Here is a 13,516-nt window from a genome sequence, read left to right on the forward strand (position 1 = left end):
TATGACTTAAGGTTACCTAAGAAGTGTTTCTCTTATATGATGTATGTTTTGAAGGATTGTTGCTATAGTTTCCTTCCATGTTATGTTTGACTAAAGGTGAGAGTTTCCCTTGTCTATGAGAAGTAAGCTATAATGAAATCAAAATATGATAACGAGGTATGATGGCCTAAAAGTACTACTTAGCCTAGGTGGGATTATGGAGTCTCATCTATGCATTGCACATGTATGACTTGAAGGTTAGTTATGAAGTTTCTCCTATGTTAAGAGGATTTGAGTATGGATTATGTTTATGAATATGTGGTATCTCGTATGTTGTTGGATTATTCCTTATGTAAACTTATACTCATATTATGTCTATGTTGGAGATTATGCTTATGAATATGTTATTACCTCGTGGGCTCATGACTTATGTTTTATGTTTTCTAACTCTGTCGTTATGCTCTTATGATGTTATGCTAGCTAACATATTTAGTACATTGTCTACTAACGCATACTCTCGCCTACATTCTTATCAAATGTAGGGTGTGGTGACTTTAAGGGCCATTCTTGAAGATAATGTTTCTAGAAGTGCAAGGAGTTGAAAACTTGGTGAGTCCTCATAGAATCGAGGATAAAGCCACCATTTCCTTTATGTCTTTTATTTTCATGTCTTGAGTCAATTGTAAGCGCTGTGACCTAAGAGTATTCAAAGTTGTATTAGATGGTTTCATACAAATGTAGGAAGACTTCCTCTTTGTTTTTATAATGATTTTGATTGTATGGAAAACTGTTTTAACATTTCCACATTTTTCTATTATCTTATGTTATGATATGCTAAGGGTTTGTATGAGACCCCTTCGGGGTCAAGTACACCATGTTACATCTAGGGTGCACCCCTGGGTCGTGACAAACTTGGTAATCAGAGCACAAGGTTTTTGAATGATTCTAGGATTGTCTCAAAAGCACGTCTAGTAGAGTCTTGTTCATAAGTGTGAAGCATGCCACATTTATGAATGGGAAGCTATTAGATGATTAAGAAATCTCATTTCTTCATTCTCTAAGTTGTGCCATATAGTTTAGCTCTATTAGGTCTTTCTCCTAATCCGTATCCTATGGTTTTTAGGATATGGTTAATACAAGGGAAAATGTTAGGCGGAATTAAGAAGACAAAGTGGAGCAAGAGGTTCCTCTCCAAGTTCCTCCCCAAGCTCTTCCTCAAGCTCCGATTAAACCTAGGGAGGAGAATGTCACAAATGCGATGTTTAGGTCGGCAATACAAACGTAGGCCCAAGCCATGACGACACAAATGAATAGTGAGGTAGTAGCTCCAGTGAATCCAATAGTGGGTATGGCTGCTTCTAGGGTAAGGGATTTTATAAGGATGAATCCTGCGGAGTTTTATGACTCCAAGGTGGAAGAGGATCCTAAGGGGTTTATAGATGAGGTTTATAAAGTACTTGCTATCATGGGGTTGACTTGGGTAGAAAATGTGGAGCTAGCCGCTTACTAATTAAGGGATGTTGCTGAAATATGGTATGAGCAATGGAAAGATACAAGGCCGGTAGGAGTAGGCCCAATAAAGTGTGAAGTGTTAAAACTAGCATTTCTTGATATGTTTTTTTCCCGAAAGTTGAGGGAAGCTAAGGTGGAGAATTCATTAACCTTAAGCAAGGTAGCATGAGTGTTAAGGATTATGCCTTGAAATTCACTCAACTATCCAAGTCTGATCCATCTATGGTATCGGATTAGAGAGATATGATAAGTATGTTTTTGACAGGTGTGTCTGACTTGGTTGAAGAATAATGTCATACGACAATGTTCCTCTATGACATGGATATATCAATGCTTATGGTGTACGTTCAACAAATTGAGGAGTCAAAACTCAAGAAGAAGAATAGGGATATGAAGAGAGCTAGGACCAATAATGGGAACTTTTCTAATGCAAAGCCCGAGGGACAAGGTCGACCTAGGGTCAAACAAAGATATTATGGTCAAGATTCCCCTTATACCCCTAGGTTTATCCAAGATAAAGGTAGTAGGTCTCCATTACCTAATCCTACTTGCACCAAATGTGGGAGGAATCATTATGGTAAGTGCCTAGCCGACATGAATGGTTGTTATAGTTGTGGGAAAAATGGGCATAAAATGAGAGATTGCCCAGTGCTAAAGGCTAAGGGAAGGGAGGATAAGCAAGTTGCTTCTAGTGGTTCAGATGAGATTGTTCAAAAGAAGAATAGGTTCTATGTCCTCCAAGATAAAAATGATCAAGAGTGACGTCCTAATGTTGCGACTAGTACGTGTTTTATGTTTTATTAGCTTCCGATATTGTTTGGTAATTTGTAACTTGATATGTTAGACTTTTAAGTTGTCTCTTGTATGAATAGTGCTTAGAAAGTCGATTTAGGCTTACTCTCAAGGGGAGATGGCATGCTTAGATAGCAAGGTCATTGTGTGTCTATGTGTTGCCATTATTCCTTGTATGATGCATGTGTATGAAAGCTAATGATTAAAAGAAAATGAGTTTATATGATTATTTCCTCATGTTTTAGTGCATTGAGTATGAGTTGCCTATAGACTTCATTCGATGAATTAATGAGCATGACTTAGTTTGGAGTTGAAAGATTCCTTCTTGAATAAATAATTTGGAGAATAAAGTGCATATAGGCTCCATGAGTGTATGTTGAGCATGAGTAGATATAGAATTTCATGCATCTTGGGTTGATAGATGCAGTTCCTACTTCCTTGTGTTGCATCAAATATGTTTAGCTTAGAGATGAAATTCCTTCTTTGTTTATATGCATTTAGATGAATTTCATGCATGATGGGTTGCTAGTCTAGAGTTGTGACCTTAAGAAGTGCCTAGAGTGTCATTGAAGGACGAATCTCCCCAAAGGGGAGATATTGTTACACCTCATAGTTTAATAGGTCAACTAGAGCTTAATGTGAGGGTTAGAGTCGTATAATTGACTTCACGTACTTAGAATGAAGGGTTTAGGATTAGAACATCAAGGTACGACCCCCCAAGGACCAACCAAGGGTCCTTGAAGAGGACCCTAGAAACCACCCTAAAACAGCCCTAGAATCTGCCTCAAGGCAGTCCACCTACGAGGGGACCCATGCCCCATGGATGGTCTCGTGGGTCAAGACCCCAAAATGAGGACTTCCAGTACCCCATCCATGGCTGACCAGCACTAACCATGGGTGGACCCACGACCCGCAGATGTGGTCTCGTGGGTTGGGGGCAGTGAAGCTTAAGTCGATTTAAGTTTGGGGTTAAGGGAAGGTTCTAGAATTAAGTAGTTATTAAGTGGTGTCATTTTATTAGTATTTAGGCCACCTATATAAAGATATTAGACCCCTGAACTAAGTCAATTAAGTCATTCTTCCAATTCACCAAAAAGAACCTAATTCCCTCCATGAAATTCTCTCTCTAGTAGAAGAAGAAGAAGAAGAAGAAGAAGGGTTCAAGATAGGCCAAGACTCCATTGTTACAAGCTTGGTAGGGCATTATAATCAATGTATGTTAGATTATTTATCCATGGATTTTTCCATCCATGGAGCCCCCTAGAATTCCCCCAATTTTGAAGATGAAATCCCCAATTCAAGTTAGGGTTCCTTCCAATATTGAGGGTTAAGTTGCGTAAGTTTCCAATTGAGTGGATAATAGTTTTTATGATTGATTAAGTATTGAATAATTCTATTATGATGATATTACATGTTTTCCATGGTTAACCCTAGTCCAATTGATGTAATTGAAGAAAATGGATTGATGTTTTGTGAAGTGAAATTGAGGATTCATAGGTAATCTTCTAGAATTGATGTCATGTATAGTAATTGTTGAAGAATAGAAGCATGTAAATATGAATTGAATTAAAATGTAGTATATATGATGGATCATGACTAGTAATGATTGAGAATTGAATCTATATGATGAATTTTGGCTATAATTGCTTAAAGATAAGGCTTGTGACTAGAATGTCTTGTGATCAAGGTATGTATGAATATTGTAAGAGGTAAAGCTTTGAGAGTATGGCTAGTAATCATGAATGATGGTCACTAGGGTTTTGAAGGTAAAGCTAATAGGATGAATTATGTATGTTAAGGATTTGGGAGTAAATTTTATATGAGAAAAGTAGATTAAAGGATAGAATTTTGTTGAAAGGCCTAAACTCACCTAATCTATTTTATGAGTGCTTGAGTGTATAAAGTGATAGAATCACTTGAACATGGATTGATTGTCAAGGACATTCTTCCATTAGGCATGAATGGTAACCAAGGCTTAATAATGAATCTAGGGGTGTATGCTTGGCCCCAAATGGATATTGACAATGAGATGGAGAGTCACACACGGTAGGGTCCAGGCTTCAATTTGAGAGGAGAACCACACCTAGTTGATGTGAGGACTATCCAAGTTAAAGGAGAAAATTTCACATAGTAGATTTTGGGTTTTCCCAAAGTTAGGTCTCATGAGATGGATTCCTTAACCTAGTGGAGTTCGGGTTTCTAGTAGAAATCTCCGTATCCAGTGGACTAAGACATACTTGAAACGGTATCTCCAAGTGTTCAAAAGAATTAATGAAATATGGAATGCTTAGTGAAGTAGCTCCTAATGTTAAAGATAATAATGGACTTAGACATGCTTAAAGAAGTATCTCATTGGGTCCATCTTAATAAGGAACTTAGCCATGCTTAAAGAAGTATCTCATAGGGTTCAACCTAATAATGAAGTAAGATGTGCTTAAGGAACTAGCTCATTGTGTTCTAAGGTTTAAATAGAGGGCCTAGTTTCCAATCAAGAAGTATGAGTAAGATGACCTAAAGCATTACTTAGTTTCGGTAGGATTATGGGGTCTTATCCATGCATTGCACAAGTATGACTTAAGGGTACCTAAGAAGTATTTCTTTTATATGATGTATGTTTTGATGGATTGTTGCCTTCCATGTTATGTTTGGCTAAAGGTGAGAGATTCCCTTGTTTATGAGAAGTAAGCTAATAATGAGATCAAAAGATGATAAAGAGGTATGATGGCCTAAAAGTTCTACTTAGCCTAGGTGGGATTATGGGGTTTCATCGATGCATTGCACAAGTATGACTTGAAGGTTACTTATGAAGTTTCTCCTATATTATGGATTATATTTATGAATATGTGGTATCTCCAATGTTGTTGGATTTTCCCTTATGTTGACTTATACTCATATTATGTCTATGTTTAAGATTATGATTATGATTATGATATTACCTCCCAGGCTCATGACTTATGGTTTATGTTAGTTATCCCTTTTGTTATGCTCTTATGATGTTATGCTAGCTAACATATTTAGTACATTTTGTACTAACGCATACTCTTGCCTAGATACTTATAAAATGTAGGGTCCGGCCACTTTGAGTTCCATTATTGAAGATAGGATCCTAGAAGTGCAAGGAGTTGAAGACTTGGTGAGTCCTCGCAGCATCGAGGATAAAACCACCATTTCCATTATGTCTTTTATTTTCATGTCTTAAGATTATTGTATGGGATGTGACCCAAGAGTATTCAAAGTTGTATTAGATTGTTTCACACAAGTGTAGTAAGACTTCCGCTTTATTTTTATAAAGACTTTGATTTTATGGAAAAAGTTTTAAAATTTCTGCACTTTTCTATTATCTTATGTTATGATATGCTAAGGGATTGTATGAAACCCCTTCAGGGTCAAGTATGCCATGTTACATCTACGGTGCACCCCTGGGTCGTGACAATTGAATTACTCTATTTTATAACTATTAATTATGGATTTGAAATGTTACCATGTGTGTAACTCATGAATTAAGATGCGCTACATTATTTTTGCTTCGATCTTTCATTGGTGCTTTAAAGAGCCCAATGAGTGGGTAATTAGTTTGACGTTTTCAATTTAGGTATGCTTAATTTTAAATCCAAGGTAGTGGGCTAAATTGAAAACCACATCAATGAGACTGAAAGGAGGTTTCATGACCTAGTGTTATGAGATCAAAAGAAGATTAACAGTATTGAAGATAACCCAACCTATCCATGTGTAACACCTTGGAATATAGTAGTCTAAGCTAGGGCCTAAGCGTTAAGGCATAAGCTAGAATTTGGACCTTGACGCCATCCATGGAAGTCCTCATAGGTCGTGAAGGGCACCACAAGTCGTGCTGGTGCCCATAGACCACAAGCAGTGGCTATCAAAGTTGTCTCACCTCCCACGACCACCTACACGCCTCATAGTGGGGACCACATATTGTGGTGAGGGGGGGTGGCTAGGTAGTATGCCCCCTAGGCAACCTAAACAAGAGGCACTTCCACGAGCCACTTGACAGCTCGTGAAGGCTACCCCTAGTTGTGAGAGTGCTCGTGAAGATGACTTAGACAATTAGAGATTGAGGGGTGGTGGACTAGCTACTGGATCATGATCACGAGAGGGACCATGGCTCGTGGTAGGCACCACGGCTCGTGGAGCCACTCGTGAAGGGTGGGGAAGATCACTGAAGGTTAAGGGCTTAAGGATATTTTCTGGTTTTAATTAGATTATTACTATGTCATTTTTGCTAAGCCTAGGACCTCTATATAAGTAATTTTTAACCCTAAAACACACCCATTTAAGTCATTATTTCCAAAACCCAAAATAAAACCAAAGATCTTCCTCCCTAAAATATTTCTCTCTCTAGAAACTTGAATAAGAAGAAAGGATTCAAGTTAGGATCAAGGTAAAGCTTCAATTCCTCTATTAAAGTTAATTTTTGGTCTTTGAGATATGATAGTTTTCATCCATGGATTCCTTACATCCATGGAGTTCCAAATTTCCTCAATTTCAAAGATAAGAATTCCCCAATTAAATTAGGGTTTTTCTTTAATTATCACGGGTTCTCTAAATTGTAGATTTAAATTATTGAATTATGATATCTTATGCATGAATTCATGAATTACAATGATTTCATGGTGATTACCCCCATGAACCCATGTAATCCCCATGTTTTTAAGTTGTGAATTATATGGTGTGAGATTTTGATTTTCAAGGAAGAGTTTTATAAAATTGAGCATGTATTGCAAGCTTTGCATGTGTTTATGATGAAACCCATATATTACCCATGTTTATAAGTGTTGATGATTGAACGTGGGTTTTGAACCTCAAGAGGTAAATTATGGCCTTATGCATTTTCTTATGAAATCTATGCAAATGTATTAAGGATGCTTTGAGAGTAAAGTACCAATGATGATGTTGTGTTGTGAAGGGATATTCTCATAAACACATAATAGCATGATGTGAAAGGTTTTATCACATAGAAAGGATTCTTAGGATAAAAGACTTTCTCACCTAATTGAATCAAAGAGTAAGAGTTATCCTAATGAACTAGCTTGGTTTAGTTGTCCAAGGGAACCTTCCCATGAATATTGAAGTCAAGTAAGATATGACTATTCCATGGGATTTATGCTTAGAACCGAGAGGATATTGATTACGAGATGGAAGCTCTCCTGTGTAGAGGTCGGGTTTCTAGAAGCAATGTCATGAGATGAAAGCTCTCCAGCGTAGAGTTCGGGTTTCTAGTAGAAATATCCTTATCCCTTAACTATGTGCCCCCATAGGTTGATAATCTAGTGGATCCACTTAAGCTAGAAGTCCATGGTTCTACCTTGGCAAGTAGGACACCTCTTTTCGGTGTGGGAGACGTCAGGGGATCATGCATAGCTCACATGGTCTCTATGTCAGTTAAGGCTAATTCCCCACAAGTAATAATGAACTAAGGTTACTTCAAGAAGTATCACTTATAAGTTCAAACATTTTAGAGATGTAGTTAGCTTGCATTTACCATGATGTTTTGACTTGTGTTTTCTAACTCTTTATTATAATGTTTTAGCTTGATGAATTCCATGTCATGAAATGAAATGTCCCTTTTAGCATGTTTCAATTTTTTTATGGAAGGTTATCATACTTGGTTTATTGTTTTGTACTAAAGCATACTCTTGCCTACAGTTTTCCAAAATGTAAGGTCCAACAGTCAGGGTCATCCGTTTCGTGGCTAGAGGTTGCTTTGAGATATTCTCAAGCTTTGTTGAGTCCTCATGCTTCGAGGATGGTTTTTTTGTTTTTTAGTTTCCTTCATGTATTTCTATTTTTGAAATGATGTATGGGCTAGGTCCAATTTCATTCTATAAGTATTAGATGGCTATGATGAGACAAGTGTATTAGACTTCCGCTTTGCTTTGATAAAGTGTTTTCGACTTAGACTATTGTTTTACTCGTATTGTTCTATTTCTTATGTTATGAGATCTAAGTGGCTTTTAGGGAGTCCTTCGGGGTTTTATATGCCATGTTATATCTACGGGGTACCCTTTGGTCGTGACTAACTTAGTAATAAGAGCACAAGTTTAGAATCGTCCTAGGATGTCTCATAAGCCATGTCTAGTAGAGACTTGTTCATAAGTGTAAAGCGTGTCTCATTAATGAATGAGAGGCTATAAAATGATAAGGAAACTATACTTCTTTCATTACTCTTAAGTCGTGCGGTAGAGTTTAACTCTACAAGGTTTCTCTCATAATCCTTATCATATGTTCTTCAGGATATGGCTACTCGAAAAGTGCTACAAGGAATGCGAGGAAGAATGATGAACAAGAAGCTTCTCACCAAGCTCGTCAAGTTTCGGTTGATACTTTGGCTGAACTAGTGTCAAATGCGGAGCTTAGGGTTTCTTTTCATGTATTTGCCCAAGCTATGATGGCCCAAGCAATTAGGGAGGTAGTGGTTCCCGTGAACTGAAATGTGGGAATATGGCGGCTTCAAAAGTGAGGGACTTCACAAGGATGAACCCTCTGGAGTTTAATGGTTCCAAGGTTGAGGAATATCCTCAAGAATTTATTTATGAGGTCTATATGGTTTTAATGATCATAGGAGTTACGCCGGTGAAAAAGGGAGAGATGGTCGCTTACCAATGAAATGTGTGGATCAAATATGGTATAATCAATGGAAGGAAGAGAGACCGAAAGATGTGGGTCCTCTTGATTAGGAGAAATTTAAGGCTGCTTTTCTTGATAGGTTATTTCCCATTGATATGAGAGAAGCCAAGGTGCTTGAATTTATTAACCTTCGAAAATGAAGTATGATTGTGAAAGAATATGCTCTAAAGTTCATTCAATTTTCCAAGTATGCTCCAACAATGGTTGTTGATTCAAGGGCTAGGATGGGTAAGTTTATATCGGGTGTGTCCGAAATGGTGGTTAATAAGTGCCGAACCGTCATGCTCATTCATGACATGGACATATCTCATCTTATGTTGCATGCACAACAAATTGAGGAGGAAAAACTTAAGGAAAAGTCTAGGGAGACAAAAAGGGCTGAGCTTGGTGATGAAAATTTCTTATATGCAAGGTCAGATGGACAAGGTCGACCAAGATTTCGACAAAGGTTTTCCATCCAAGGTTCCTCCAACGCTTCTCCTAAGTTCAACAAAGATAGGGTGTTTAACCCTAAGCCTCAAGGGGGTAATGGTAGTGGATCTTCGTTGCCCATATCTACTTGTACTAAGTGTTAAAGGAAGCCTGAGGGTAAGTGCCTAGTTGGAATGGATGGTTGTTATGGTTGTGGTAAAAATGGTCACAAAATGAGGGATTGTGCAAAGCTTACGGCTAAAGGAACAGAGGGAAAGCAAGATCCTCTTTGTGGTTCGGGTTCCAATGTTCCTAAGCAAAACCGTTTCTATTCACTTCGGACTTGAGGTGAAAAAGAGAGTTATCCCAATGTGGTTACTCGTATGTTGAATGCTTTCCAACTTGATGTGTATGCTTACTTGATCCAAGTTCTTCCTTGTCTTTTGTGATGCCATATGTGGCTATGAGGCTTGATGTGCTCCCTAACGTGTTGTTAGAAGGATTTTATGTCTCTACTCATGTTGGTGATTCTATTGTGGCTTAGATAGTCTATAGAAAGTTTCTCGTTCCTTGTCCCATAGAGTTACTCTTGTTGACTTGATAGAGCTTGATATGTTAGATTTTGATGTTATTCTTTGTATGGATTGGCTGCACACTTGTTATGCTTTCATCAATTGTAGAACCCGTGTAGTCAAGTTTCAGTTACCAAATGAGCCAATCCTTGACTGGAACGGGGGATATTCTATGCCTAAGGATTAGTTTGTTTCTTATCTTAAAGCTAGAAAGATGATTTCTGCGGGTTGCATTTATCATCAAGTTAAGGTGAGGAATGTAGATTCTGAAACCCCTTCTCTTGAGTCGATCCACGTTGTAAATGACTTTCCGAAAGTGTTTCCTGGTGACCTACCTAATATTTCTCCCGAGTGGGTAGTAGACTTCGGTATTGACCTTCTCCCAGATACGCAACCTATTTATCTTCATCCTAGCTCCGGTAGAACTTAAGGAGATGAAACAACTACTAAAAGATTTTCTAGATAAGGGTTTCATCCGACCTAGTATTTTTTCATGGGGTGCTTCAGTTTTGTTTGTTAGAAAAAAAGATGGTTCTCTTCGTATGTGTATTAATTATCGACAGTTGAACAAGGTTTTCATTAAGAATAAGTATCGTCTCCCAAGAATAGATTCTTTGTTTGACCAACTTCAAGGATCAAGTTATTTCTCTAAGATTGATCTTTGATCGGGTTATCACCAATAGAGAGTGAAAGATGATGACATTCCAAATATGGCTTTTCAAACTCGGTATGGTCATTATGAGTTTCTAGTAATGTCATTTGGGTTGACTAATACTCCAACGACATTTATGGACTTTAGGAATAGGGTTTTTAGACAATACCTTAACATGTTTGTGATTGTGTTAATCGATGATATTTTGATCTATTCAAGGAGTGAGAATTAGCATGTTGACCATTTGAGGTTCATATTGCAAGTTCGTTAAGACAAACAACTTTTTGCAAAGTTTAGCAAGTGTGAATTTTGGTTAAGGTTCGTAGTTTTCCTTGGTCATATTGTTTCGAGTAAGGGTATTTTGTAGATCCTAGGAAGACAGATGCGGTCAAGAGTTGGCCTAGACCTCTAACTCCCTCAGATATTATAATTTTCTTGGGTTTATCCGGTTACTAAAGAAGGTTTGTTGAGGGTTTCTCATCAATTGCCTCTCCTTTGACGGCTTTGACACAAAAGAAGGCTATGTTTGTGTCGTCCGAAGCGTGTGGAAAGAGTTTCTAAGAGTTGAAGGATAAACTTACTTCCGCTCTGGTGTTAACCTTACCGGAAAGGATGGATGGTTTTGTCGTTTATTGTGATTCCTGGATAATTGGCCTAGGTTGTGTGCTTATGCAAAATGGGAAATTTATTGCCTATGCCTCAAGACAACTTAAAATCCATGAGAAGAATTATCCTACACATGACCTTTAGTTAGCGGCGGTTGTATTTGCCTAAATATTTCGAGACACTATCTGTATGGAGTTCATGTAGGTGTGCTTACCAACCATAAGACTTTGCAATATGTGTTTAATAAAAAACTTTAAATCTTTGCCATAGAAGGTGGCTTGAGTTATTCAAGGATTGTGACATGAGTGTCCTTTATTACCCCAGTAAAGCTAATGTGGTAGCAGATGCTCTTAGTCGGTTGTCTATGGGTAGTGTTGCTCATAATGAAGAAGGAAAGAAAGAGTTGGTTCGAGATGTTCATAGATTGGCTCGGTTAGGTGTTCAACTAGTGGGCTCCACCAATGGCGGTGTTATGGTTCACAATTGTTCCGAATCGTCTTATGTGGCGGAAGTGAAAGCCAAGCAAAGTCTTGATCCAATCTTTGTAGAATTAAAAGAGGCGGTTCTCAAGAAATTCATAGAGGCTTTTTCCCAAGGGGGAGATGGTGTACTTAGATACCAAGGTCGTTTGTGTGTTCCGAATATTGTTGACTTAAGGTAAAGAATTTTGACAGAAGCCCATATATTTGCCATATTATATTCACCTGGGAGCCACCAAGATGTACCGTGATTTAAATGAGGTCTCTTGGCTGAATGGGATGAAGAAATATATTACGGGATTTATGGCTAAGTGTCCAAATTGCCAACAAGTAAAGGTTGAGCATCAAAAACCGGGAGGTTTGTCCCAAGAAATTAGCATTCCTACTTGGAAGTGGGAAGATTTGAACATGGACTTTATTGTTGGTTTGCCTCGCACCCGGCAACAACATAATTTGATTTGGGTTATAGTAGATCGGATGACAAAATCGGCTCATTTCCTTCCCGTTAAAGTTTCTTATTCAGTTGAGGACTATGCCAAGCTTTACTTGAGAGAAATGGTAAAGTTGCAGAGAGATCTTTTGTCCATATTTCCGTTTGTGGTACCCAATTCAATTCTTAATTTCGGAAGTCATTCGAAAAGGGTCTTAGAACTAAGGTTAAGCTTAGCACGACCTTTCATCCCCAAACCGATGGGCAAGCGGAGCGTACTATCCAAACATTGGAAGATATGTTAAGGGCTTGTGTGATTGATTTTAAGGGTAATTGGGATGACCATTTTCCTTTGATTGAGTTTACCTACAATACTAGCTATCACTCGAGTATTGATATGGCTCCATTTGAGGCCCTATATGGTAGGAGGTGTAGGTCACCAATAGGTTGTTTTTATGTGGGTGAAGTTTCCCTCATAGGTCCTTAATTGGTGCAAGAGGCCATGGATAAAGGTTGGCTCATCAGGGAAAAGTTGAAAATGACTCAAAGTAGACAAAAGTAGTATGTTAATGTGAGAAGAAGGGATCTAGAGTTTGCTGTTAATTATTGGGTTTACTTGAAAATATCACCCATGAAGTATGCAATGAGGTTTGGTAAGAAGGGGAAGCTTAGTCCCCAGTATTTAGGCCCATATCAAATTTTAAGACGTGTTGGAAAGGTTGCCTATGAGCTAGATTTGCCAAATTAGTTGGCATCAGTGCATCCGTTTTTCCATGTGCCTATGCTTAAGAAGTGTATTGGAGATCCGACATCCATAGTTTCCCTAGAAGGGTTGGGAGTTGATGAAAGTCTTTCTTATGAGGAAGTTCTGGTAGAGATTCTAGACTGGCAAGCCAAGAGATTGAGAAACAAGGAAATAGCTTCCGTGAAAGTATTGTAGAGGAATCAATTAGTTGAGGGTGATACTTGGGAGTCCTAGGCCAATATAAAGTTCTAATATCCACATATTTTTCCTTCTACTCCTATTCTAGCTTGAGGTAATGAGTTTTCTCTGGGTTGTCCTTTGTTTTGGAGTCATGTGTCTTATGTGTTTCCACGAATTCATTGTGATTATGCATGTTCATTAAAAACTTGTATTTTGAAAGAAAATAAGTTTATATGATTGATTTTTCCCATGTTGTTGTGTATTGAGTATGTGTTGCTAGTAGAACTCCCCCCCCCCCATCCCCCCCGCGGCCAGCCCCACGTCCACCCCCTCCCCAAACAAATAAATAAATCTAAAGTTTGTTTTTAAAAAAATATTTCCAAATTTTATTTTTCACCCCAGCCCCCCGCCCCCCACTTGCGACCCCCCACATTAGCTCCCCCAAAAAAAAATTAAGTACGTTTTTTAAAAAAAATATTAATTTCAAATTTTTATTTTTTACCCCATCTC

The sequence above is a fragment of the Solanum stenotomum genome, chromosome 5 (genome assembly GCF_019186545.1).
Source record: "Solanum stenotomum isolate F172 chromosome 5, ASM1918654v1, whole genome shotgun sequence".
Classification (NCBI taxonomy): Eukaryota; Viridiplantae; Streptophyta; class Magnoliopsida; order Solanales; family Solanaceae; genus Solanum; species Solanum stenotomum.